Below are 24,577 nucleotides of genomic sequence, written 5' to 3' on the forward strand. Positions count from 1 at the left end.
GGAGTGCCGCACTGTCGGAGGGTCAGTACTGAGGGAGTGCCGCACTGTCGGAGGGTCAGTACTGAGGGAGTGCCACACTGTCGGAGGGTCAGTACTGAGGGAGTGCCGCACTGTCGGAAGGTCAGTACTGAGGGAGTGCCGCACTGTCGGAGCGTCAGTACTGAGGGAGCGCCGCACTGTCGGAGGGTCAGTACTGAGGGAGTGCTGCACTGTCGGAGGGTCAGTACTGAGGGAATGCCGCACTGTCGGAAGGTCAGTGCTGAGGGAGTGCTGCACTGTCGGAGGGTCAGTACTGAGGGAATGCCGCACTGTCGGAGGGTCAGTACTGAGGGAGTGCCGCACTGTCGGAGGGTCAGTACTGAGGGAGTGCCGCACTGTCGGAGGGTCAGTACTGAGGGAGTGCCGCACTGTCGGAGTGTCAGTACTGAGGGAGTGCCGCACTGTCGGAGGGTCAGTACTGAGGGAGTGCCGCACTGTCGGAGGGTCAGTACTGAGGGAGTGCCGCACTGTCGGAGGGTCAGTACTGAGGGAGTGCCGCACTGTCGGAGGGTCAGTACTGAGGGAGTGCCGCACTGTCGGAGGGTCAGTACTGAGGGAGTGCCGCACTGTCGGAGTGTCAGTACTGAGGGAGTGCCGCACTGTCGGAGTGTCAGTACTGAGGGAGTGCCGCACTGTCGGGGGGGTCAGTACTGAGGGAGTGCCGCACTGTCGGAGGGTCAGTACTGAGGGAGTGCCGCTCTGTCGGAGTGTGAGTACTGAGGGAGTGCTGCACTGTCGGAGTGTCAGTACTGAGGGAGTGCCGCACTGTCAGAGGGTCAGTACTGAGGGAGTGCCGCACTGTCGGAGGGTCAGTACTGAGGGAGTGCCGCTCTGTTGGAGTGTGAGTACTGAGGGAGTGCTGCACTGTCGGAGTGTCAGTACTGAGGAAGTGCTGCACTGTCGGAGTGTCAGTACTGAGGGAGTGCTGCACTGTCGGAGGGTCAGTACTGAGGGAGTGCCGCACTGTCAGAGGGTCAGTACTGAGGGAGTGCCGCTCTGTCGGAGTGTGAGTACTGAGGGAGTGTTGCACTGTCGGAGGGTCAGAACTGAGGGAGTGTTGCACTGTCGGAGGGTCAGTACTGAGGGAGTGCTGCACTGTCGGAGGGTCAGTACAGAGGGAGTGCCGCACTGTCGGAGTGTCAGTACTGAGGGAGTGCTGCACTGTCGGAGTGTCAGTACTGAGGGAGTGTTGCACTGTCGGAGGGTCAGTACAGAGGGAGTGCCACACTGTCGGAGGGTCAGTACTGAGAGAATTCCGCACTGTGAGAGGGTCAGTACTGAGGGAGAGCCACTCTGTCGGAGTGTCAGTCCTGAGGGAGGGCCGCACTGTCGGAGGGTCAGTACTGAGGGAGTGCCGCACTGTCGGAGTGTCAGTACTGAGGGAGCGCCGCACTGTCGGAGTGTCAGTACTGAGGGAGCGCCGCACTGTCGGAGTGTCAGTACTGAGGGAGCGATGCATTGTCGGAGGGTCAGTAGTGAGGGAGTGCCGCACTGTCGGAAGGTCAGTGCTGAGGGAGTGCTGCACTTTCGGAGGGTCAGTACTGAGGGAATGCCGCACTGTCAGAGGGCCTGTACTGAGGGAGCGCTGCATTGTCGGAGGGTCAGTACTGAGGGAGTGCCGCACTGTCGGAGGGTCAGTACTGAGGGAGTGCCGCACTGTCGGACGGTCAGTACTGAGGGAGTGCCACACTGTCGGAAGGACAGGACTGAGGGAGTGCCGCACTGTCGGACGGTCAGTACTGAGGGAGTGCCGCACTGTCGGAGGGTCAGTACTGAGGGAGTGCCGCACTGTGAGAGGGTCAGTACTGAGGGAGTGCCGCACTGTTGGAGGGTCAGTGCTGAGGGAGTGCCACACTGTCGGAGTGTCAGTACTGAGGGAGCGCTGCACTGTCGGAGTGTCAGTACTGAGGGAGCGCTGCATTGTCGGATGGTCAGTACTGAGGGAGTGCCGCACTGTCGGACGGTCAGTAGTGAGGGAGTGCCGCACTGTTGGAGGGTCAGTACTGAGGGAGTGCCGCACTGTCGGAGTGTGAGTACTGAGGGGGCGAGCACTGTCGGAGTGTCAGTACTGAGGGAGTGCTGCACTGTCTGAGTGTCAGTACTGAGGGAGCGCTGCATTGTCGGAGGGTCTGCACTGAGGGAGCGCCGCACTGTCGAAGGGTCAGTACTGAGGGAAGGCCGCACTGTCAGAGGGCCTGTACTGAGGGAGCGCTGCATTGTCGGAGGGTCAGTACTGAGGGAGTGCCGCACTGTCTGAGTGTCAGTACTGAGGGAGCGCCGCACTGTCTGAGTGTCAGTACTGAGGGAGTGCCGCACTGTCGGAGGGTCAGTACTGAGGGAGAGCCGCTCTGTCGGAATGTCACTACTGAGGGAGTGCCGCACTGTCGGAGGGTCAGTACTGAGGGAGTGCTGCACTGTCGGAGGGTCAGTACTGAGGGAGTGCCGCACTGTCGGAGGGTCAGTACTGAGGGAGTGCCGCACTGTCGGAGGGTCAGTACTGAGGGAGTGCCGCACTGTCGGAGGGTCAGTACTGAGGGAGTGCCGCACTGTCGGAGGGTCAGTACTGAGAGAGTGCCGCACTGTCGGAGGGTCAGTACTGAGGGAGTGCCGCACTGTCGGAGGGTCAGTACTGAGGGAGTGCCGCACTGTCGGAGGGTCAGTACTGAGGGAGTGCCGCACTGTCGGAGTGTCAGTACTGAGGGAGTGCCGCACTGTCGGAGTGTCAGTACTGAGGGAGTGCCGCACTGTCGGAGGGTCAGTACTGAGGGAGTGCCGCTCTGTCGGAGTGTCAGTCCTGAGGGAGGGCCGCACTGTCGGAGGGTCAGTACTGAGGGAGTGCCGCACTGTCGGAGTGTCAGTGCTGAGGGAGTGCTGCACTTTCGGAGGGTCAGTACTGAGGGAATGCCGCACTGTCAGAGGGCCTGTACTGAGGGAGTGCCGCACTGTCGGAGTGTCAGTACTGAGGGAGTGCCGCACTGTCGGAGGGTCAGTACTGAGGGAGTGCCGCACTGTCGGAGGGTCAGTACTGAGGGAGTGCCGCACTGTCGGAGTGTCAGTACTGAGGGAGTGCCGCACTGTCGGAGTGTCAGTACTGAGGGAGTGCCGCACTGTCGGAGGGTCAGTACTGAGGGAGTGCCGCTCTGTCGGAGTGTCAGTCCTGAGGGAGGGCCGCACTGTCGGAGGGTCAGTACTGAGGGAGTGCCGCACTGTCGGAGTGTCAGTACTGAGGGAGCGCCGCACTGTCGGAGGGTCAGTACTGAGGGAGTGCTGCATTGTCGGATGGTCAGTACTGAGGGAGTGCCGCACTGTCGGAGGGTCAGTACTGAGGGAGTGCCACACTGTCGGAGGGTCAGTACTGAGGGAGTGCCGCACTGTCGGACGGTCAGTACTGAGGGAGTGCCACACTGTCGGAGGGTCAGTACTGAGGGAGTGCCGCACTGTGAGAGGGTCAGTACTGAGGGAGTGCCGCACTGTTGGAGGGTCAGTGCTGAGGGAGTGCCACACTGTCGGAGTGTCAGTACTGAGGGAGCGCTGCACTGTCGGAGGGTCAGTACTGAGGGAGTGCCGCACTGTCGGAGTGTCAGTACTGAGGGAGCACTGCACTGTCGGAGTGTCAGTACTGAGGGAGCGCTGCATTGTCGGAGGGTCTGCACTGAGCGAGCGCTGCATTGTCGGAGGGTCAGTAGTGAGGGAGTGCCGCACTGTCGGAGGGTCAGTACTGAGGGAGTGCCGCACTGTCGGAGTGTGAGTACTGAGGGGGCGAGCACTGTCTGAGTGTCAGTACTGAGGGAGTGCTGCACTGTCTGAGTCTCAGTACTGAGGGAGTGCCGCACTGTCGGAGGGTCAGTACTGAGGGAGAGCCGCTCTGTCGGAATGTCACTACTGAGGGAGTGCCGCACTGTCGGAGGGTCAGTACTGAGGGAGTGCCGCACTGTCGGAGGGTCAGTTCTGAGGGAGTGCCGCAATGTCGGAGGGTCAGTACTGAGGGAGTGCCGCATTGTCGGAGGGTCAGTACTGAGGGAGTGCCGCACTGTCGGAGGGTCAGTACTGAGGGAGTGCCGCACTGTCGGAGTGTCAGTACTGAGGGAGTGCCGCACTGTCGGAGTGTCAGTACTGAGGGAGTGCCGCACTGTCGGAGGGTCAGTACTGAGGGAGTGCCGCTCTGTCGGAGTGTCAGTCCTGAGGGAGGGCCGCACTGTCGGAGGGTCAGTACTGAGGGAGTGCCGCACTGTCGGAGTGTCAGTACTGAGGGAGCGCCGCACTGTCGGAGGGTCAGGACTGAGGGAGTGCTGCATTGTCGGATGGTCAGTACTGAGGGAGTGCCGCACTGTCGGACGGTCAGTACTGAGGGAGTGCCACACTGTCGGAGGGTCAGTACTGAGGGAGTGCCGCACTGTCGGACGGTCAGTACTGAGGGAGTGCCACACTGTCGGAGGGTCAGTACTGAGGGAGTGCCGCACTGTGAGAGGGTCAGTACTGAGGGAGGGCCGCACTGTTGGAGGGTCAGTGCTGAGGGAGTGCCACACTGTCGGAGTGTCAGTACTGAGGGAGCGCTGCACTGTCGGAGGGTCAGTACTGAGGGAGTGCCGCACTGTCGGAGTGTCAGTACTGAGGGAGCACTGCACTGTCGGAGTGTCAGTACTGAGGGAGCGCTGCATTGTCGGAGGGTCTGCACTGAGCGAGCGCTGCATTGTCGGAGGGTCAGTAGTGAGGGAGTGCCGCACTGTCGGAGGGTCAGTACTGAGGGAGTGCCGCACTGTCGGAGTGTGAGTACTGAGGGGGCGAGCACTGTCTGAGTGTCAGTACTGAGGGAGTGCTGCACTGTCTGAGTGTCAGTACTGAGGGAGTGCCGCACTGTCGGAGGGTCAGTACTGAGGGAGAGCCGCTCTGTCGGAATGTCACTACTGAGGGAGTGCCGCACTGTCGGAGGGTCAGTACTGAGGGAGTGCCGCACTGTCGGAGGGTCAGTACTGAGGGAGTGCCGCACTGTCGGAGGGTCAGTACTGAGGGAGTGCCGCACTGTCGGAGGGTCAGTACTGAGGGAGTGCCGCACTGTCGGAGGGTCAGTACTGAGAGAGTGCCGCACTGTCGGAGGGTCAGTACTGAGGGAGTGCCGCACTGTCGGAGGGTCAGTACTGAGGGAGTGCCGCACTGTCGGAGGGTCAGTCCTGAGAGAGTGCCGCACTGTCGGAGGGTCAGTACTGAGGGAGTGCCGCACTGTCGGAGGGTCAGTACTGAGGGAGTGCCGCACTGTCGGAGTGTCAGAACTGAGGGAGTGCCGCACTGTCGGAGGGTCAGTACTGAGGGAGTGCCGCACTGTCGGAGGGTCAGTAATGAGGGAGTGCCGCACTGTCGGAGTGTCAGTACTGAGGGAGTGCTGCACTGTCGGAGGGTCAGTACTGAGGGAGTGCCGCACTGTCGGAGGGTCAGTGCTGAGGGAGTGCTGCACTGTCGGAGGGTCAGTACTGAGGGAATTCCGCACTGTGAGAGGGTCAGTACTGAGGGAGCGCCGCACTGTCGGAGGATCAGTACTGAGGGAGTGACGCACTGTCGGAGGGTCAGTGCTGAGGGAGTGCCGCACTGTCGGAGGGTCAGTACTGAGGGAGTGCCGCACTGTCAGAGGGCCTGTACTGAGGGAGCGCTGCACTGTCGGAGGGTCAGTCCTGAGGGAGGGCCGCACTGTCAGAGGGTCAGTACTGAGGGAGCACCGCACTGTCGGAGGGTCAGTACTGAGGGAGTGCCGCACTGTCGGACGGTCAGTACTGAGGGAGTGCCGCACTGTCAGTTCTGAGAGAGTGCCGCACTGTGAGAGGGTCAGTACTGAGGGAGTGCTGCACTGTTGGAGGGTCAGTGCTGAGGGAGTGCCACACTGTGAGAGGGTCAGTGCTGAGGGAGTGCCGCACTGTCAGAGGGTCAGTACTGAGGGAGCGCCGCACTGTCGGAGGGTCAGCACTGAGGGAGTGCCGCATTGTGAGAGGGTCAGTACTGAGGGAGTGCCGCACTGTCGGAGGTTCAGTGCTGAGGGAGTGCCGCATTGTGAGAGGGTCAGTACTGAGGGAGTGACGCACTGTCGGAGGGTCAGTCCTGAGGGAGCGCCGCACTGTCGGAGTGTCAGTCCTGAGGGAGCGCCGCACTGTCGGAGGGTCAGTACTGAGGGGGCGCCGCACTGTCGGAGGGTCAGTACTGAGGGAGCGCCGCACTGTCGGAGTGTCAGTACTGAGGGAGCGCCGCACTGTCGGAGGGTCAGTGCTGAGGGAGTGCCGCACTGTCGGAGGGTCAGTACTGAGGGAGTGCTGCACTGTCAGAGGGCCTGTACTGAGGGAGCGCTGCATTGTCGGAGGGTCAGTACTGAGGGAGCGCCGCACTGTCGGAGTGTCAGTACTGAGGGAGCGCCGCAATGTCAGAGTGTCAGTACTGAGGGAGTGCCGCACTGTCAGAGGGCCTGTACTGAGGGAGTGCCGCACTGTCAGAGGGCCTGTACTGAGGGAGCGCTGCATTGTCAGAGTGTCAGTACTGAGGGAGTGCCGCACTGTCGGAGGGTCAGTACTGAGGGAGAGCCATTCTGTCGGAGTGTCAGTCCTGAGGGAGGGCCGCATTGTCAGAGGGTCAGTACTGAGGGAGCACCGCACTGTCGGAGGGTCAGTACTGAGGGAGTGCTGCATTGTCGGATGGTCAGTACTGAGGGAGTGCCGCACTGTCGGAGGGTCAGTACTGAGGGAGTGCCGCACTGTCGGAGGGTCAGTACTGAGGGAGTGCCGCACTGTCGGACGGTCAGTACTGAGGGAGTGCCGCACTGTCGGACGGTCAGTACTGAGGGAGTGCCGCACTGTCGGACGGTCAGTAATGAGGGAGTGCCGCACTGTGTGAGGGTCAGTACTGAGGGAGTGCCGCACTGTCGGAGGGTCAGTGCTGAGGGAGTGCCGCACTGTCAGAGGGTCAGTCCTGAGGGAGCGCCGCACTGTCGGAGGGTCAGTACTGAGGGAGCGCCGCACTGTCGGAGGGTCAGTACTGAGGGAGCGCCGCACTGCCGGAGGGTCAGTACTGAGGGAGCGCTGCATTGTTGGAGGGTCAGTACTGAGGGAGTGCCGCACTGTCGGAGGGTCAGTACTGAGGGAATGCCGCACTGTCGGAGGGTCAGTACTGAGGGAATGCCGCACTGTCGGAGGGTCAGTACTGAGGGAGTGCCGCACTGTCGGAGGGTCAGTACTGAGGGAATGCCGCACTGTCAGAGGGTCAGTACTGAGGGAGTGCCACACTGTCGGAGGGTCAGTACTGAGGGAGTGTCACACTGTCGGAGGGTCAGTACTGAGGGAGTGCCGCACTGTCGGAGGGTCAGTACTGAGGGAGTGCCGCACTGTCGGAGGGTCAGTACTGAGGGAATGCCGCACTGTCAGAGGGTCAGTACTGAGGGAGTGCCACACTGTCGGAGGGTCAGTACTGAGGGAGTGCCACACTGTCGGAGGGTCAGTACTGAGGGAGTGCCGCACTGTCAGAGGGTCAGTACTGAGGGACTGCCACACTGTCGGAGGGTCAGTACTGAGGGAGTGCCACACTGTCGGAGGGTCAGTACTGAGGGAGCGCCGCATTGTCGGAGGGTCAGTACTGAGGGAGTGCCACACTGTCGGAGGGTCAGTACTGAGGGAGTGCCGCACTGTCAGAGGGTCAGTGCTGAGGGATTGCCGCACTGTCTGAGGGTCAATACTGAGGGAGCGTCCGCACTGTCTGAGGGTCAGCACTGAGGGAGCGCCGCTCTGTCGGAGGGTCAGCACTGAGGGAGCGCCGCACTGTCTGAGGGTCAGTACTGAGGGAGTGCCGCACTGTGAGAAGTTCAGTACTGAGGGAGTGCCACACTGTGAGAGGGTCAGTGCTGAGGGAGTGCCGCATTGTGAGAGGGTCAGGACTGAGGGAGTGCCGCACTGTCGGAGGGTCAGTACGGAAGGAGCGCCGCACTGTCGGAGGGTCAGTACGGAGGGAGTGCCGCACTGTCGGAGGGTCAGTACTGAGGGAATTCCGCACTGTGAGAGTGTCAGTACTGAGGGATGCCGCACTGTCGGAGGGTCAGTACTGAGGGAGTGCCGCACTGTCAGAGGGCCTGTACTGAGGGAGCGCTGCATTGTCGGAGGGTCAGTACTGAGGGAGTGCCGCACTGTCGGAGTGTCAGTACTGAGGGAGTGCCGCACTGTCGGAGGGTCAGTACTGAGGGAGTGCCGCACTGTCAGAGGGCCTGTACTGAGGGAGCGCTGCATTGTCGGAGGGTCAGTACTGAGGGAGCGCGGCACTGTCGGAGTGTCAGTACTGAGGGAGCGCCGCACTGTTGGAGGGTCAGTACTGAGGGAGAGCAGCTCTGTCGGAGTGTCACTCCTGAGGGAGCGCCGCACTGTCGGAGGGTCAGTACTGAGGGAGTCCCGCAATGTCGGAGGGTCAGTACTGAGGGAGAGCTGCATTGTCGGAGGGTCAGTACTGAGGGAGAGCCGCTCTGTCGGAGTGTCAGTCCTGAGGGAGTGCCGCACTGTCGGTGGGTCAGTACTGAGGGAGTGCCGCACTGTCGGAGGGTCGGTACTGAGGGAGTGCCCCACTGTCGGAGGGTCGGTACTGAGGGAGTGCCGCACTGTCGGAGGGTCAGTACTGAGGGAGCGCCGCACTGTCGGAGTGTCAGTACTGAGGGAGTGCCGCACTGTCGGAGGGTCAGTACTGAGGGAGTGCCGCACTGTCGGAGGGTCGGTACTGAGGGAGTGCCGCACTGTCGGAGTGTCAGTACTGAGGGAGCGCCGCACAGTCGGAGGGTCAGTACTGAGGGAATGCCGCACTGTGAGAGGATCAGTACTGAGGGAGTGCCGCACTGTCGGAGGGTCAGTACTGAGGGAATTCCGCACTGTGAGAGGGTCAGTGCTGAGGGAGCGCCGCACTGTCGGAGGGTCAGTACTGAGGGAATTCCGCACTGTGAGAGGGTCAGTGCTGAGGGAGCGCCCCACAGTCGGAGGGTCAGTGCTGAGGGAGCGCCGCACTGTCAGAGGGCCTGTACTGAGGGAGTGCTGCATTGTCGGAGGGTCAGTACTGAGGGAGCGCGGCACTGTCGGAGTGTCAGTACTGAGGGAGTGCCGCACTGTCGGAGGGTCAGTACTGAGGGAGAGCCGCTCTGTCGGAGTGTCACTCCTGAGGGAGCGCTGCATTGACGGAGGGTCATTGCTGAGGGAGTGACGCACTGTCGGAGGGTCAGTACTGAGGGAGCGCTGCATTTTCGGAGTGTCAGTACTGAGGGAGAGCCGCTCTGTCGGAGGGTCAGTACTGAGGGAGTGCCGCACTGTCGGAGGGTCAGTACTGAGGGAGTGCCGCACTGTCGGAGTGTCAGAACTGAGGGAGTGCCGCACTGTCGGAGGGTCAGTACTGAGGGAGTGCCGCACTGTCGGAGGGTCAGTACTGAGGGAGTGCCGCACTGTCGGAGTGTCAGTACTGAGGGAGTGCTGCACTGTCGGAGGGTCAGTACTGAGGGAGTGCCGCACTGTCGGAGGGTCAGTGCTGAGGGAGTGCTGCACTGTCGGAGGGTCAGTACTGAGGGAATTCCGCACTGTGAGAGGGTCAGTACTGAGGGAGCGCCGCACTGTCGGAGGATCAGTACTGAGGGAGTGACGCACTGTCGGAGGGTCAGTGCTGAGGGAGTGCCGCACTGTCGGAGGGTCAGTACTGAGGGAGTGCCGCACTGTCAGAGGGCCTGTACTGAGGGAGCGCTGCATTGTCGGAGTGTCAGTACTGAGGGAGCGCTGCACTGTCGGAGGGTCAGTCCTGAGGGAGGGCCGCACTGTCAGAGGGTCAGTACTGAGGGAGCACCGCACTGTCGGAGGGTCAGTACTGAGGGAGTGCTGCAGTGTCGGATGGTCAGTACTGAGGGAGTGCCGCACTGTCGGACGGTCAGTACTGAGGGAGTGCCGCACTGTCGGACGGTCAGTACTGAGGGAGTGCCGCACTGTCAGTTGTGAGAGAGTGCCGCACTGTGAGAGGGTCAGTTTTGAGGGAGTGCTGCACTGTGAGAGGGTCAGTGCTGAGGGAGTGCCACACTGTGAGAGGGTCAGTGCTGAGGGAGTGCCGCACTGTCAGAGGGTCAGTACTGAGGGAGCGCCGCACTGTCGGAGGGTCAGCACTGAGGGAGTGCCGCACTGTCGGAGGGTCAGTACTGAGGGAGTGCCGCACTGTCAGAGGGTCAGTACTGAGGGAGCGCCGCACTGTTAGAGGGTCAGTGCTGAGGGAGTGCCACACTGTGAGAGGGTCAGTGCTGAGGGAGTGCCGCACTGTCAGAGGGTCAGTACTGAGGGAGCGCCGCACTGTCGGAGGGTCAGCACTGAGGGAGTGCCGCATTGTGAGAAGTTCAGTACTGAGGGAGTGCCACACTGTGAGAGGGTCAGTGCTGAGGGAGCGCCGCACTGTGAGAAGTTCAGTACTGAGGGAGTGCCACACTGTTAGAGGGTCAGTGCTGAGGGAGTGCCGCACTGTCAGAGGGTCAGTGCTGAGGGAGCGCCGCACTGTTGGAGGGTCAGTGCTGAGAGAGTGCCGCACTGTCAGAGGGTCAGTACTGAGGGAGCGCCGCACTGTCGGACTGTCAGTACTGAGGGAGCGCCGCACTGTTGGAGGGTCAGTGCTGAGGGAGTGCCACACTGTGAGAGGGTCAGTGCTGAGGGAGTGCCGCACTGTCAGAGGGTCAGTACTGAGGGAGCGCCGCACTGTCGGAGGGTCAGCACTGAGGGAGTGCTGCACTGTCGGAGGGTCAGTACGGAGGGAGCGCCGCATTGTGAGAAGTTCAGTACTGAGGGAGTGCCACACTGTTAGAGGGTCAGTGCTGAGGGAGTGCCGCACTGTCAGAGGGTCAGTACTGAGGGAGCGCCGCACTGTCGGAGGGTCAGTACGGAGGGAGCGCCGCATTGTGAGAAGTTCAGTACTGAGGGAGTGCCACACTGTTAGAGGGTCAGTGCTGAGGGAGTGCTGCACTGTCAGAGGGTCAGTACTGAGGGAGTGCCACACTGTGAGAGGGTCAGTGCTGAGGGAGTGCCGCACTGTCAGAGGGTCAGTACTGAGGGAGCGCCGCACTGTGAGAAGTTCAGTACTGAGGGAGTGCCACACTGTTAGAGGGTCAGTGCTGAGGGAGTGCCGCACTGTCAGAGGGTCAGTACTGAGGGAGCGCCGCACTGTCAGAGGGTCAGTACTGAGGGAGTGCCGCACTGTCAGAGGGTCAGTACTGAGGGAGTGCCGCACTGTGAGAAGTTCAGTACTGAGGGAGTGCCACACTGTGAGAGGGTCAGTGCTGAGGGAGTGCCACACTGTTAGAGGGTCAGTGCTGAGGGAGTGCCGCATTGTGAGAGGGTCAGTACTGAGGGAGTGCCGCACTGTCGGAGGTTCAGTGCTGAAGGAGTGCCGCATTGTGAGAGGGTCAGTACTGAGGGAGTGCCGCACTGTCGGAGGGTCAGTCCTGAGGGAGCGCCGCACTGTCGGAGTGTCAGTCCTGAGGGAGCGCCGCACTGTCGGAGGGTCAGTACTGAGGGGGCGCCGCACTGTCGGAGGGTCAGTACTGAGGGAGCGCCGCACTGTCGGAGGGTCAGTACTGAGGGAGAGCCACTCTGTCGGAGGGTCAGTACTGAGGGAGCGCCGCACTGTTGGAGGGTTAGTACTGAGGGAGTGCCGCACTGTCGGAGGGTCAGTACTGAGGGAGTGCCGCACTGTCGGAGGATCAGTACTGAGGGAGTGACGCCATGTCGGAAGGTCAGTGCTGAGGGAGTGCCGCACTGTCGGAGGGTCAGTACTGAGGGAGTGCCGCACTGTCAGAGGGCCTGTACTGAGGGAGCGCTGCATTGTCGGAGGGTCAGTACTGAGGGAGCGCCGCTCTGTCGGAGTGTCAGTACTGAGGGAGCGCCGCAATGTCAGAGTGTCAGTACTGAGGGAGAGCCGCACTGTCGGAGGGTCAGTACTGAGGGAGTGCCGCACTGTCGGAGGGTCAGTACTGAGGGAGAGCCACTCTGTCGGAGTGTCAGTCCTGAGGGAGGGCCGCATTGTCAGAGGGTCAGTACTGAGGGAGCACCGCACTGTCGGAGGGTCAGTACTGAGGGAGTGCTGCATTGTCGGAGGGTCAGTACTGAGGGAGTGCCGCACTGTCGGAGGGTCAGTACTGAGGGATTGCCGCACTGTCGGACGGTCAGTACTGAGGCAGTGCCGCACTGTCGGAGGGTCAGTACTGAGGGAGTGCCGCACTGTCGGAGGGTCAGTACTGAGGGAGAGCCACTCTGTCGGAGTGTCAGTCCTGAGGGAGGGCCGCATTGTCAGAGGGTCAGTACTGAGGGAGCACCGCACTGTCGGAGGGTCAGTACTGAGGGAGTGCTGCATTGTCGGAGGGTCAGTACTGAGGGAGTGCCGCACTGTCGGAGGGTCAGTACTGAGGGATTGCCGCACTGTCGGACGGTCAGTACTGAGGCAGTGCCGCACTGTCGGACGGTCAGTACTGAGGGAGTGCTGCATTGTCGGAGGGTCAGTACTGAGGGAGTGCCGCACTGTCGGAGGGTCAGTACTGAGGGATTGCCGCACTGTCGGACGGTCAGTACTGAGGCAGTGCCGCACTGTCGGACGGTCAGTAATGAGGGAGTGCCGCACTGTGTGAGGGTCAGTACTGAGGGAGTGCTGCACTGTTGGAGGGTCAGTGCTGAGGGAGTGCCGCACTGTCAGAGGGTCAGTCCTGAGGGAGCGCCGCACTGTCGGAGGGTCAGTACTGAGGGAGCGCCGCACTGTCGGAGGGTCAGTACTGAGGGAGCGCCGCACTGCCGGAGGGTCAGTACTGAGGGAGCGCTGCATTGTTGGAGGGTCAGTACTGAGGGAGTGCCGCACTGTCGGAGGGTCAGTACTGAGGGAATGCCGCACTGTTAAAGGGTCAGTACTGAGGGAGTGCCACACTGTCGGAGGATCAGTACTGAGGGAGTGCCACACTGTCGGAGGGTCAGTACTGAGGGAGTGCCGCACTGTCAGAGGGTCAGTACTGAGGGAGTGCCACACTGTCGGAGGGTCAGTACTGAGGGAGTGCCACACTGTCGGAGGGTCAGTACTGAGGGAGCGCCGCATTGTCGGAGGGTCAGTACTGAGGGAGTGCCACACTGTCGGAGTGTCAGTACTGAGGGAATGCCGCACTGTCAGAGGGTCAGTGCTGAGGGAGTGCCGCACTGTGAGAAGTTCAGTACTGAAGGAGTGCCGCACTGTCGGAGGGTCAGTACGGAAGGAGCGCCGCACTGTCGGAGGGTCAGTACGGAGGGAGTGCCGCACTGTCAGAGGGTCAGTGCTGAGGGAGTGCCGCACTGTGAGAGGGTCAGTGCTGAGGGAGTGCCGCATTGTGAGAGGGTCAGGACTGAGGGAGTGCCGCACTGTCGGAGGGTCAGTACGGAAGGAGCGCCGCCCTGTCGGAGGGTCAGTACGGAGGGAGTGCCGCACTGTCGGAGGGTCAGTACTGAGGGAATTCCGCACTGTGAGAGGGTCAGTGCTGAGGGAGCGCCGGACTGTCGGAGGGTCAGTACTGAGGGAATTCCGCACTGTGAGAGTGTCAGTACTGAGGGATGCCGCACTGTCGGAGGGTCAGTACTGAGGGAGTGCCGCACTGTCAGAGGGCCTGTACTGAGGGAGCGCTGCATTGTCGGAGGGTCAGTACTGAGGGAGCGCCGCTCTGTCGGAGTGTCAGTACTGAGGGAGCGCCGCACTGTCGGAGTGTCAGTACTGAGGGAGAGCAGCTCTGTCGGAGTGTCACTCCTGAGGGAGCGCCGCACTGTCGGAGGGTCAGTACTGAGGGAGTCCCGCAATGTCGGAGGGTCAGTACTGAGGGAGAGCTGCATTGTCGGAGGGTCAGTACTGAGGGAGTGCCGCACTGTCGGAGGGTCAGTACTGAGGGAGAGCCACTCTGTCGGAGTGTCAGTCCTGAGGGAGTGCCGCACTGTCGGTGGGTCAGTACTGAGGGAGTGCCGCACTGTCGGAGGGTCGGTACTGAGGGAGTGCCCCACTGTCGGAGGGTCGGTACTGAGGGAGTGCCGCACTGTCGGAGGGTCAGTACTGAGGGAGCGCCGCACTGTCGGAGTGTCAGTACTGAGGGAGTGCCGCACTGTCGGAGGGTCAGTACTGAGGGAGTGCTGCATTGTCGGAGTGTCAGTACTGAGGGAGTGCCGCACTGTCAGAGTGTCAGTACTGAGGGAGTGCCGCACTGTCGGAGGGTCAGTACTGAGGGAGTGCTGCATTGTCGGAGTGTCAGTACTGAGGGAGCGCCGCACAGTCGGAGGGTCAGTACTGAGGGAATGCCGCACTGTGAGAGGATCAGTACTGACGGAGTGCCGCACTGTTGGAGGGTCAGTACTGAGGGAATTCCGCACTGTGAGAGGGTCAGTGCTGAGGGAGCGCCGCACTGTCGGAGGGTCAGTACTGAGGGAATTCCGCACTGTGAGAGGGTCAGTGCTGAGGGAGCGCCCCACAGTCGGAGGGTCAGTGCTGAGGGAGCGCCGCACTGTCAGAGGGCCTGTACTGAGGGAGTGCTGCATTGTCGGAGGGTCAGTACTGAGGGAGCGCGGCACTGTCGGAGTGTCAGTACTGAGGGAGTGCCGCACTGTCGGAGGGTCAGTACTGAGGGAGAGCCGCTCTGTCGGAGTGTCACTCCTGAGGGAGCGCTGCATTGACGGAGGGTCAGTGCTGAGGGAGTGACGCACTGTCGGAGGGTCAGTACTGAGGGAGCGCTGCATTTTCGGAGTGTCAGTACTGAGGGAGAGCCGCTCTGTCGGAGGGTCAGTACTGAGGGAGTGCCGCACTGTCGGAGTGTCAGTCCTGAGGGAGCGCCGCACTGTCGGAGGGTCAGTACTGAGGGAGTGCCGCACTGTCGGAGGGTCAGTACTGAGGGAGTGCCGCACTGTCGGAGGGTCAGTACTGAGGGAGTGCCGCACTGTCGGAGGGTCAGTACTGAGGGAGTGCCGCACTGTCGGAGGGTCAGTACTGAGGGAGTGCCGCACTGTCGGAGTGTCAGTACTGAGGGAGCGCCGCACTGTCGGAGTGTCAGTACTGAGGGAGTGCCGCACTGTCGGAGGGTCAGTACTGAGGGAGCGCCGCACTGTCGGAGGGTCTGTACTGAGGGAGTGCCGCACTATCGGAGGGTCAGTACTGAGTGAGTGCCGCACTGTCGGAGGGTCAGTACTGAGGGAGCGCTGCATTGTCGGAGGGTCAGTACTGAGGGAGAGCCACTCTGTCGAGTGTCAGTACTGAGGGAGCGCCGCACTGTCGGAGGGTCAGTACTGAGGGAGTGCTGCATTGTCGGATGGTCAGTACTGAGGGAGTGCCGCACTGTGAGAGGGTCAGTACTGAGGGAGTGCCGCACTGTCGGAGGGTCAGTACTGAGGGAGAGCCGCTCTGTCGGAGTGTCACTCCTGAGGGAGCGCCGCACTTTCGGAGGGTCAGTACTGAGGGAGTGCCGCAATGTCGGAGGGTCAGTACTGAGGGAGTGCCGCAATGTCGGAGGGTCAGTACTGAGGGAGTGCCGCACTGTGAGAGGGTCAGTACTGAGGGAGTGCCGCACTTTCGGAGGGTCAGTACTGAGGGAGTGCCGCAATGTCGGAGGGTCAGTACTGAGGGAGAGCTGCACTGTCGGAGGGTCAGTACTGAGGGAGTGCCGCTCTGTCGGAGTGTCAGTACTGAGGGAGCGCCGCACTGTCGGAGTGTCAGTACTGAGGGAGTGCTGCACTGTCGGAGGGTCAGTTCTGAGGGAGAGCCACTCTGACGGAGTGACAGTCCTGAGGGAGCGCCGCACTGTCGGAGGGTCAGTACTGAGGGAGTGCCGCACTGTCGGAGGGTCTGTACTGAGGGAGCGCTGCATTGTCGGAGGGTCAGTACTGAGGGAGAGCCGCACTGTCGGAGGGTCAGTACTGAGGGAGCGCCGCTCTGTCGGAGGGTCAGTACTGAGGGGGCGCCGCACTGTCGGAGGGTCAGTACTGAGGGAGAGCCACTCTGTCGGAGTGTCAGTACTGAGGGAGCGCCGCACTGTCGGAGGGACAGTACTGAGGGAGCGCTGCATTGACGGAGGGTCAGTACTGAGGGAGTGACGCACTGTCGGAGGGTCAGTACTGAGGGAGTGCCGCACTGTCAGAGGGCCTGTACTGAGGGAGCGCTGCATTGTCGGAGTGTCCGTACTGGGGGAGTGCCGCACTGTCGGAGGGTCAGTACTGAGGGAGTGCCGCTCTGTCGGAGGGTCAGTACTGAGGGAGTGCCGCTCTGTCGGAGTGTCAGTACTGAGGCAGCGCCGCACTGTCGGAGTGTCAGTACTGAGGGAGCGCCGCCCTGTCGGAGTGTCAGTCCTGAGGGAGTGCCGCACTGTCGGAGGGTCAGTACTGAGGGAGTGCCGCACTGTCGGAGGGTCAGTACTGAGGGAGCGACGCACTGTCGGAGGGTCTGTACTGAGGGAGCACAGCATTGTCGTAGGGTCAGTACTGAGGGAGAGCCGCTCTGTCGGAGTGTCAGTACTGAGGGAGCGCCGCACTGTCGGAGGGTCAGTACTGAGGGAGAGCCACTCTGTCGAGTGTCAGTACTGAGGGAGCGCCGCACTGTCGGAGGGTCAGTACTGAGGGAGTGCCACACTTTCGGAGGGTCAGTACTGAGGGAGTGCCGCAATGTCGGAGGGCCTGTACTGAGGGAGTGACGCACTGTCGGAGGGTCAGTACTGAGGGAGCGCTGCATTTTCGGAGTGTCAGTACTGAGGGAGAGCCGCTCTGTCGGAGGGTCAGTACTGAGGGAGTGCCGAACTGTCGGAGGGTCAGTACTGAGGGAGTGCCGCACTGTCGGAGGGTCAGTACTGAGGGAGTGCCGCACTGTCGGAGTGTCAGTACTGAGGGAGCGCCGCACTGTCGGAGTGTCAGTACTGAGGGAGTGCCGCACTGTCGGAGGGTCAGTACTGAGGGAGCGCCGCACTGTCGGAGGGTCTGTACTGAGGGAGTGCCGCACTGTCGGAGGGTCAGTACTGAGTGAGTGCCGCACTGTCGGAGGGTCAGTACTGAGGGAGCGCTGCATTGTCGGAGGGTCAGTACTGAGGGAGTGCCGCACTGTTGGAGGGTCAGTACTGAGGGAGAGCCACTCTGTCGAGTGTCAGTACTGAGGGAGCGCCGCACTGTCGGAGGGTCAGTACTGAGGGAGTGCTGCATTGTCGGATGGTCAGTACTGAGGGAGTGCCGCACTGTGAGAGGGTCAGTACTGAGGGAGTGCCGCACTGTCGGAGGGTCAGTACTGAGGGAGAGCCGCTCTGTCGGAGTGTCACTCCTGAGGGAGTGCCGCACTTTCGGAGGGTCAGTACTGAGGGAGTGCCGCAATGTCGGAGGGTCAGTACTGAGGGAGTGCCGCAATGTCGGAGGGTCAGTACTGAGGGAGTGCCGCAATGTCGGAGGGTCAGTACTGAGGGAGTGCCGCACTGTGAGAGGGTCAGTACTGAGGGAGTGCCGCACTTTCGGAGGGTCAGTACTGAGGGAGAGCTGCACTGTCAGAGGGTCAGTACTGAGGGAGTGCCGCTCTGTCGGAGTGTCAGTACTGAGGGAGCGCCGCACTGTTGGAGTGTCAGTACTGAGGGAGTGTCGCTCTGTCGGAGTGTCAGTACTGAGGGAGCGCTGCACTGTCGGAGTGTCAGTACTGAGGGAGTGCCGCTCTGTCGGAGTGTCAGTACTGAGGGAGCGCTGCACTGTCGGAGGGTCAGTACTGAGGGGGCGCCGCACTGTCGGAGGGTCAGTACTGAGGGAGAGCCACTCTGTCGGAGTGTCAGTACTGAGGGAGCGCAGCACTGTCGGAGGGTCAGTACTGAGGGAGCGCTGCATTGACGGAGGGTCAGTACTGAGGGAGTGACGCACTGTCGGAGGGTCAGTACTGAGGGAGTGCCGCACTGTCAGAGGGTCAGTACTGAGGGAGTGCCGCACTGTCAGAGGGCCTGTACTGAGGGAGCGCTGCATTGTCGGAGTGTCCGTACTGGGGGAGAGCCGCTCTGTCGGAGGGTCAGTACTGAGGGAGTGTCGCACTGTCGGAGGATCAGTACTGAGGGAGTGCCGCTCTGTCGGAGTGTCAGTACTGAGGCAGCGCCGCCCTGTCGGAGTGTCAGTCCTGAGGGAGCGCCGCCCTGTCGGAGTGTCAGTACTGAGGGAGTGCCGCACTGTCGGAGGGTCAGTACTGAGGGAGTGCCGCACTGTCGGAGGGTCAGTACTGAGGGAGCGACGCACTGTCGGAGGGTCTGTACTGAGGGAGCACAGCATTGTCGGAGGGTTAGTACTGAGGGAGAGCCACTCTGTCGGAGTGTCAGTACTGAGGGAGCGCCGCACTGTCGGAGTGTCAGTACTGAGGGAGCGCCGCACTGTCGGAGGGTCAGTACTGAGGGAGAGCCACTCTGTCGAGTGTCAGTACTGAGGGAGCGCCGCACTGTCGGAGGGTCAGTACTGAGGGAGAGCCACTCTGTCGAGTGTCAGTACTGAGGGAGCGCCGCACTGTCGGAGGGTCAGTACTGAGGGAGTGCCACACTGTCGGAGGGTCAGTACTGAGGGAGTGCCGCACTGTGAGAGGGTCAGTATTGAGGGAGTGCCGCACTGTCGGAGGGTCAGTACTGAGGGAGAGCCGCACTGTCGGAGGGTCAGTACTGAGGGAGCGCCGCTCTGTCGGAGTGTCAGTACTGAGGGAGTGCCGCACTGTCGGAGGGTCAGTACTGAGGGAGAGCCACACTGTCGGAGGGTCAGTACTGAGGGAGTGTCACACTGTCGGAGGGTCAGTACTGAGGGAGTGCCGCACTGTGAGAGGGTCAGTACTGAGGGAGTGCCGCACTGTCGGAGGGTCAGTACTGAGGGAGCGCCGCTCTGTCGGAGTGTCAGTACTGAGGGAGTGCCGCACTGTCGGAGGGTCAGTACTGAGGGAGAGCCGCACAGTCGGAGGGTCAGTACTGAGGGAGCGCCGCTCTGTCGGAGTGTCAGTACTGAGGGAGTGCTGCATTGTCGGATGGTCAGAACTGAGGGAGTGCCGCACTGTCGGAGGGTCAGTACTGAGGGAGAGCCGCACTGTCGGAGGGTCAGTACTGAGGGAGCGCTGCATTGACGGAGGGTCAGTACTGAGGGAGTGCCGCACTGTCGGAGGGTCAGTACTGAGGGAGAGCCGCACTGTCGGAGGGTCAGTACTGAGGGAGAGCCCCTCTGTCGGAGGGTCAGTACTGAGGGAGTGCCACACTGTCGGATGGTCAGTACTGAGGGAGTGCCGCACTGTGAGAGGGTCAGTACTGAGGGAGTGCCGCACTGTCGGAGGGTCAGTACTGAGGGAGAGCCGCACTGTCGGAGGGTCAGTACTGAGGGAGCGCCGCTCTGTCGGAGTGTCAGTACTGAGGGAGTGCTGCATTGTCGGATGGTCAGAACTGAGGGAGTGCCGCACTGTCGGAGGGTCAGTACTGAGGGAAAGCCGCACTGTCGGAGGGTCAGTACTGAGGGAGCGCTGCATTGACGGAGGGTCAGTACTGAGGGAGAGCCACTCTGTCGGAGTGTCAGTCCTGAGGGAGTGCCGCACTGTCGGAGGGTCAGTACTGAGGGAGTGCCGCACTGTCGGAGGGTCAGTACTGAGGGAGTGCCGCACTGTCGGAGGGTCAGTACTGAGGGAGCGACGCACTGTCGGAGGGTCTGTACTGAGGGAGCACAGCATTGTCGGAGGGTCAGTACTGAGGGAGAGCCGCTCTGTCGGAGTGTCAGTACTGAGGGAGCGCCGCACTGTCGGAGGGTCAGTACTGAGTGAGTGCTGTACTGTGAGAGGGTCAGTACTGAGGGAGTGCCGCACTGTCGGAGGGTCAGTACTTAGGGAGAGCCACTCTGTCGGAGTGTCAGTCCTGAGGGAGCGCCGCACTGTCGGAGGGTCAGTACTGAGGGAGTGCCGCACTGTCGGAGGGTCAGTACTGAGGGAGTGCCGCACTGTCGGAGGGTCTGTACTGAGGGAGTGCTGCATTGTCGGATGGTCAGAACTGAGGGAGTGCCGCACTGTCGGAGGGTCAGTACTGAGGGAGAGCCGCACTGTCGGAGGGTCAGTACTGAGGGAGTGCTGCATTGACGGAGGGTCAGTACTGAGGGAGTGCCGCACTGTCGGAGGGTCAGTACTGAGGGAGTGCCGCACTGTCGGAGGGTCAGTACTGAGGGAGAGCCACTCTGTCGGAGTGTCAGTCCTGAGGGAGTGCCGCACTGTCGGAGGGTCAGTACTGAGGGAGTGCCGCACTGTCGGAGGGTCAGTACTGAGGGAGTGCCGCACTGTCGGAGGGTCAGTACTGAGGGAGTGCCGCACTGTCGGAGGGTCAGTACTGAGGGAGCGACGCACTGTCGGAGGGTCTGTACTGAGGGAGCGCTGCATTGTCGGAGGGTCAGTACTGAGGGAGAGCCGCACTGTCGGAGGGTCAGTACTGAGGGAGTGCTGCACTGTCGGAGTGTCAGTACTGAGGGAGCGCCGCTCTGTCGGAGTGTCAGTACTGAGGGAGCGCCGCACTGTCGGAGGGTCAGTACTGAGGGAGAGCCACTCTGTCGGAGGGTCAGTACTGAGGGAGTGCCGCACTGTCGGAGGGTCAGTACTGAGGGAGTGCCGCACTGTCAGAGGGCCTGTACTGAGGGAGCGCTGCTTTGTCGGAGGGTCAGTACTGAGGGAGCGCCGCACTGTCGGAGTGTCAGTACTGAGGGAGCGCTGCCCTGTCGGAGTGTCAGTACTGAGGGAGAGCCACTCTGTCGGAGGGTCAGTACTGAGGGAGCGACGCACTGTCGGAGGGTCTGTACTGAGGGAGCGCTGCATTGTCCAGGGTCAGTACTGAGGGAGAGCCGCACTGTCGGAGGGTCAGTACTGAGGGAGCGCTGCATTGTCGGAGGGTCCGTTCTGAGGTAGTGCCGCACTGTCGGAGGGTCAGTACTGAGGGAGTGCCGCACTGTCAGAGGGCCTGTACTGAGGGAGCGTTGCATTGTCGGAGGGTCAGTACTGAGGGAGCGCCGCACTGTCGGAGTGTCAGTACTGAGGGAGTGCCGCACTGTCAGTACTGAGGGAGAGCCACGCTGTCGGAGTGTCAGTACTGAGGGAGCGCCGCACTGTCGGAGGGTCAGTACTGCGGGAGTGCCGCACTGTCGGACGGTCAGTACTGAGGGAGTGCCGCACTGTCGGACGGTCAGTACTGAGGGAGTGCCACTCTGTCGGAGGGTCAGTACTGAGGGAGTGCCGCACTGTGAGAGGGTCAGTACTGAGGGAGTGCCGCACTGTTGGAGGGTCAGTACTGAGGGAGTGCCGCACTGCGAGATGGTCAGTACTGAGGGAGTGCCGCACTGTTGGAGGGTCAGTACTGAGGGAGTGCCGCACTGTGAGAGGGTCAGTACTGAGGGAGTGCCGCACTGTTGGAGGGTCAGTACTGAGGGAGTGCCGCACTGCGAGATGGTCAGTACTGAGGGAGTGCTGCACTGTCGGAGGGTCAGTCTGTGGGAGCGCCGCACTGTCGGAGCGTCAGCACTGAGGGAGTGCCGCACTGTGAGAAGTTCAGTACTGAGGGAGCGCTGCACTGTCGGAGGGTCAGTCTGTGGGAGCGCCGCACTGTCGGAGGGTCAGTACTGAGGGAGTGCCACACTGTTGGAGGGTCAGTACTGAGGGAGTGCCGCACTGTGAGATGGTCAGTACTGAGGGAGTGCTGCACTGTTGGAGGGTCAGTATTGAGGGAGTGCCGCACTGTGAGATGGTCAGTACTGAGGGAGTGCCGCACTGTCGGAGGGTCAGTACTGAGGGAGTGCTGCACTGCGAGATGGTCAGTACTGAGGGAGTGCCGCACTGTTGGAGGGTCAGTACTGAGGGAGTGCCGCACTGTGAGATGGTCAGTACTGAGGGAGTGCCGCACTGTCGGAGGGTCAGTACTGAGGGAGTGCCGCACTGTCGGAGGGTCAGTACTGAGGGAGTGCCGCACTGTCGGAGGGTCAGTACTGAGGGAGTGCCGCACTGTCGGAGGGTCAGTACTGAGGGAGTGCCGCACTGTCGGAGGGTCAGTACTGAGGGAGTGCCGCACTGTCGGAGGGTCAGTACTGAGGGAGTGCCGCACTGTCGGAGGGTCGGTACTGAGGGAGTGTCGCACTGTCGGAGGGTCAGTACTGAGGGAGTGCTGCACTGTGAGATGGTCAGTACTTAGGGAGTGCCGCACTTTCGGAGGGTCAGTACTGAGGGAGTGCCGCACTGTGAGATGGTCAGTACCGCACTGTGAGATGGTCAGTACTGAGGGAGTGCTGCACTGTCGGAGGGTCAGTACTGAGGGAGTGCCGCACTGTCAGAGGGTCAGTACTGAGGGAGTGCCGCACTGTCGGAGGGTCAGTACTGAGGGAGCTCCGCACTGTCGGAGGGTCAGTACTGAGGGAGTGCCGCACTGTCGGAGGGTCAGTACTGAGGGAGTGCCGCACTGTCGGAGGGTCAGTACTGAGGGAGTGCCGCACTGTCGGAGGGTCAGTACTGAGGGAGTGCCGCACTGTCGGAGGGTCAGTACTGAGGGAGTGCCGCACTGCCGGAGGGTCAGTACTGAGGGAGTGCCGCACTGTCGGAGGGTCAGTACTGAGGGAGTGTCGGAGGGTTGGTACTGAGGGAGCGCCGCACTGTCGGAGGGTCAGTACTGAGGGAGTGCCGCACTGTCGGAGGGTCAGTACTGAGGGAGTGCCGCACTGTCGGAGGGTCAGTACTGAGGGAGTGCCGCACTGTCGGAGGGTCAGTACTGAGGGAGTGCCGCACTGTCGGAGGGTCAGTACTGAGGGAGTGCCGCACTGTCGGATGGTCAGTACTGAGGGAGTGCCGCACTGTCGGAGGGTCAGTACTGAGGGAGTGCCGCACTGTCGGATGGTCAGTACTGAGGGAGTGCCGCACTGTCGGAGGGTCAGTACTGAGGGAGTGCCGCACTGTCGGAGGGTCAGTACTGAGGGAGTGCCGCACTGTCGGAGGGTCAGTACTGAGGGAGTGCCGCACTGTCGGAGGGTCAGTACTGAGGGAGTGCTGCACTGTCGGAGGGTCAGTACTGAGGGAGTGCTGCACTGTCGGAGGGTCAGTACTGAGGGAGTGCTGCACTGTCGGAGGGTCAGTACTGAGGGAGTGCTGCACTGTCGGAGGGTCAGTACTGAGGGAGTGCCGCACTGTCGGAGGGTCAGTACTGAGGGAGTGCCGCACTGTCGGAGGGTCAGTACTGAGGGAGTGCCGCACTGTCGGCGGGTCAGTACTGAGGGAGAGCCGCACTGTCGGAGGGTCAGTACTGAGGGAGTGCCGCACTGTCGGAGGGTCAGTACTGAGGGAGTTCTCTCCAGATCGAGAATGTTAAGCTCATTTTTCCTTGTTTTTTTTCAGAATGACTCTGTTATTCCTGCTCTTTCTGGAATCTGGGAGCACAAGGGACCCCCCCCCCCCCCACAAACATCAATACTGCTTCCCCTCTCCTTCCTGTCCCACCCCATTTACCCTCCCCCCCACCATTGCCCTCCCCCTCTCCCTCCCCCGCCCCCATCCCAATCCCCTCTCCCTCCCCAATTCCCTCTCCCACCCCTCCCCCTCTCCTTCCCCTTCTCCTTTTCTCTCCCCCTCCCCAATCCTCTCTCCCTCCTTCTCCCCCTTTCTTTCCTCCTTCTCCCTCTCCATCCCCCTCCCCCCACCTATCGTCTCATTCTCCCAGTGAGTCCTCCCATTCTCCCAGGCCCATCCCACAATGCAGAGGGTCCCTCCCTCCATCTGAAAGCACTCTTTCTGGATGTATATAATATATGCTGTATAAAATATAAATATATAGAATTATATTTACTCTGGTGAGCAGCCGTTGTTTATTTACCGTGTGTCTGACCGACAATCAGCTCCTATTTTAACAGCAAACATTCTCTGCTTATTTTTTATATCTTTCCATTCACTGTTTCCTTGGCGACCTTTATACTGGCAACTTCCTATGTAAACAGTCACGGTGCCATGTGGCCCTGCCTACACTGGGGGCAGTGCAACCCACAATAAACCGACAATTAAACCAGAAGCAAATATGAGCAGTGTCTCTTCATTACACCCACTGACTCACACTATCTGTCCCTCACTCTCACTCTCTCTCTCTCTCTCTCTCTCTCTCTCTCCCCCCCGGTCTCTCTTGCTGTCTCTCTCTCTCTCTCTGTCTCTCCCTCTTTCTCTCTCTCTCTCCCTTTTTCTCTCTCTTTCTCTCTCTTTCTGTCTCGTTCTCTGTCTCTCCCTCCGTATCTCTCCCACCTTCTCTCTCTCTTCCTCTGTCTCTCTCTCTGTCTCCCTCTCTCTATCTCCCACTCTCTCTGTCTCTCTCCCTGTGTCTCTCTCTTTTTCTGTGTGTGTCTCTCTCTCCCCCTGTCTGTCTCTAACTCTCTCCCCCTTTGTCGCTCTCCTGCTTTCTCTGTCTCTCCCTCTGTCTCTCTCCATTTGTCTCCCTCTCTCTCTGTCTCTGTCTCTCTCTGTGTCTCACTCTCTCTCTGTCTGCCTGTCTCTCTCTCTCACTGTCTCTTTGTCTCTCCCTCTTTCCCTCTCT

General features: G+C 61.3%; 1 long non-coding RNA gene across 1 annotated transcript in view; it reads left to right on the top strand.

Moving 5' to 3' along the window:
• The window catches only part of LOC137361391 (uncharacterized), a 28,442-nt gene extending 4,389 nt beyond the window's left edge, over nt 1-24,053 (top strand). The window contains exon 3 of the long non-coding RNA XR_010972187.1: nt 23,398-24,053. This is a non-coding gene — a long non-coding RNA (uncharacterized lncRNA). The remainder of the gene's footprint in view (nt 1-23,397) is intronic.
• Nucleotides 24,054-24,577: the final 524 nt, after the last annotated feature.

The sequence above is a fragment of the Heterodontus francisci genome, unplaced genomic scaffold, assembly GCF_036365525.1.
Source record: "Heterodontus francisci isolate sHetFra1 unplaced genomic scaffold, sHetFra1.hap1 HAP1_SCAFFOLD_1150, whole genome shotgun sequence".
NCBI classification, from domain to species: Eukaryota; Metazoa; Chordata; class Chondrichthyes; order Heterodontiformes; family Heterodontidae; genus Heterodontus; species Heterodontus francisci.